Source organism: Denticeps clupeoides, chromosome 1, assembly GCF_900700375.1.
Source record: "Denticeps clupeoides chromosome 1, fDenClu1.1, whole genome shotgun sequence".
Classification (NCBI taxonomy): domain Eukaryota; kingdom Metazoa; phylum Chordata; class Actinopteri; order Clupeiformes; family Denticipitidae; genus Denticeps; species Denticeps clupeoides.
This window is the reverse complement of record NC_041707.1, coordinates 2292532-2295759: the sequence shown is the minus strand read 5'-3', so window position 1 is coordinate 2295759 and position 3228 is coordinate 2292532.

Here is a 3228-nt window from a genome sequence, read left to right as displayed (position 1 = left end):
AGACAAGGTTTTTTATTTTGTGTGTGTGTGTGTTGGACTCGTCTGAAATACTTTTTGAACAAGTGGGTTTTCAGCTGCTTCTTAAAGGCTAGTCGAATGGAGCAGGACAAGTTGTCCCACCAGCCAGGGACACCGAAGGAGAACAGAGTTGATTTGGACCGGAGACCCCGTGGTTTTGGTGTGTAGATCTGAGAGGACGTGCAGGAGTGTATCTGGCTAGTAGTGTGTTGGTGTAAGAGGGAGAACTTCCATTTACAGCCCTGTAAGCAGCATCAAGGATTTAAACTGGATGTGAGCAGCTACCGGGAGCCGGTGGAGAGAGGTGAGAAGAGGCGGGACGTGGGTGTGTTTCGGCTGGTTGGACCATCTGGAGGGGTCAGGAGAGAGTTAAAATAGTCCAGTTTAGAGATGACCGTTGCCTGGACGAGGAGCTGCATAGCCGAATCTTGCGGATGTTGTAGATCTAGTTACTACGGCACTTGATTAGTTAACTCATTTACTCTTCACATTTTGCTGAATTGTGATTCATTCTTGCTAGTATTTTAGTGACAATTTTTTGTGGTCATCAAACCAACTCCTTTTATATGTTCCAAGGTCCAGAAAAAGGGGACAGGGCTTGGCAGCGATGGCAGCAGCAAAACATTGGAACAGCCACCCTTTCCGACCGGGATCTGCTCAGGAACAGTGAACCGTATATAAAGGCACCTGGTTTATTTCCTTTATATGTTTTATTGCTCCGCCCACCTAACTTATGTCACGTGTTACTGTCTGTACAGCACTCTGGTCAACCAAGGCTGTTTAAATGCGCTCTATAACCGGCTCAGGACTTCACATTACAGCCACGTGAGGGCTGAGGGCACCTCCCATCCGCTTTGAACGGACCGACGTCATTCGCCTGGACTTGTTGGATTGTACGTGTGAGCGCACAGTAAACAAAATATATTTAATATTTAAAATGAATAGTTACATTATATATACATATAAAATAGATATTTTTTTATGCGCAGGGTGGGTCTTAATTGGCAATTTTGTGGCTTGATGACCCCTGAGCTGCGGTAAAATCCCACGCAGCGAGTCGCGAGTTCCTCACCATTTACCGTAACGGCAGTGCTCGCCTCCTAATCTCTTCGCGCTCCGGCCCGTGTGTCACCGATGAGCCATCCCGTGTCATCGCTCCTCCACCACCGGGAAAAGTGGTCGAGGCACGCGTGACACGCCCGCTTCCCCGCGGCCCACTCCCACTGATCAGTCACCACGTGTTTCCAGTTTCCTACTTTCCCTCCACTTTCTCTCTCTCTCCGACTCACGATCACGCACACGTGGGCGTCGTGTTTGTTGAAGCGGGGACGTCTCCACCCGCGCCGTGGGCAGTGGTGGCCTAGCGGTTAAGGAAGCGGCCCCGTAATCAGAAGGTTGCAGGTTCGATTCCCGATCTGCCAAGGTGCCACTGAGGTGCCACTGAGCAAAGCACCGTCCCCACACACTGCTCCCCGGGCGCTTGTCATGGCCGCCCACTGCTCACTCAGGGTGATGGGTTAAATGCAGAGGACAAATTTCACTGTGTGCATCGTGTGCTGTGCTGCTGTGTATCACATGTGACAATCACTTCACTTTGTACTTTGTGTTTATGCCACCGCCGGTTCGGGGTCCGCCGCGGTGAAGTGCCGGATCCTCAACCTCTCACCTATTCCCACCGCCCATGAGTTGAGTGAAGTGATTTTCATTGTGATAGGATTCGAACCGGCAACCTTCTGGTTACGGGGCCGCTTCCTTAACCGCTAGGCCACCACGGCCCTACAAGGAATTCACGGCAAACACAACTACTACTCTGGTTTTAATTTGCTCTAATGAAGGTAATACAAAGCCACTATTCTCATTGTATGAGAACATTATCCAACCCCCGGATTCTGTACTCCTCTGCATTCTTTAACTCAAATGTCCTTGAATTAAACATTAAAATGCTACTTATTGGTTCTAGATCAACATTATCCAAAACACAACACAACACTATTCCTGTCAAGCAATTTGATGGGTGAACAAGTGAGGGAGAGGGGGCTCAGTCTGTTGACACAGAAGAAAGAAAGACGGTAAAGAAAGTGAAGTGATTGTGAAACAAAGCAGCGCAGCACACGATGACTCAATGAAATATGTCCTCTGTATTTAACCATCACCCTTGGTGAGCAGTGGGCAGCCATGACAGGCGCCCGGGGAGCAGTGTGTGGGGACGGTACCTTCATCAAGGGGGCTTCAGTGGCACCTTGGAGGATCAGGATTCGAACCGGCAACCTTCTGATTACGGGGCCGCTTCCTTAACCGCTAGGCCACCACTGCCCCACCACCGCCCTCCATGAGTCGAAGGCCTGAAAAGGCGCCGGATCGTGGCTCTTCTCCACTTTATTTACTCGGCGCCGCTGAAAGGCGCCGCTTTCCTCATGTGGAGGAGTGACCAGGTCACCGGAAAAAGGGGAGACCAGGAAGGACGTCCGTCAAGATGCCAAACCAGACATTTAGGGTCAGTAAAGAGAGCAGCTAGTGGCAGAGCAAGGAAGTGATTAACAGCTAGAGCTAATTAGCGGGTCAGTGACTGGACAGAGGTCACGGTTACATAACCCCCCTACATCGCCACGTTCCAACTCCAGACCTGCTGTGTAGAAAATGGAAACGTGGCCCGGAATTACCGGAACGTTGAATGCGGTCCCATGACGTAACTGGCGAGGGTGACGGGCGTCACGAACGCAAATAAACTGCAAAAACGATATAATGCAAGTTGCATTTCTGAAAAGAAACAGATCTGGCACGTGTTTAAATAATTCGTAACCATTTAACTGTAACTTTACCATCACAACATCCCACTTTTCCAACACTTACGTGTGTGTTGGCGTGTGTTCCCGAGCGTTCCAGCACACAGATGAGGTCTCCTCTTCCTTTTTATCTCTTCATGCCTCCCTCTGCCCTTCAGGAAGCCCCAGACGGTGGGCAGCAGGGAGGAGGACATCAGAGACATGACACGGGGTCAAAAGACACACGAGCGCGTCCAGGAGGGCCCCCCGCGGTGTCACCTCCGGTCACCAGGAACGTGGCCAATAAAGCGTCACACAAAACACACGCTCTGCGCTCCTCCTCGCCGTTTGATCCTTCCCAGGACCACCGCGCTCAGCCTGCACGTCCAGCTCCACCAGGTGGGTACGAGGCCTCCGGGGGTCCCTGTTTGGTTCAGGAAGGACGTAG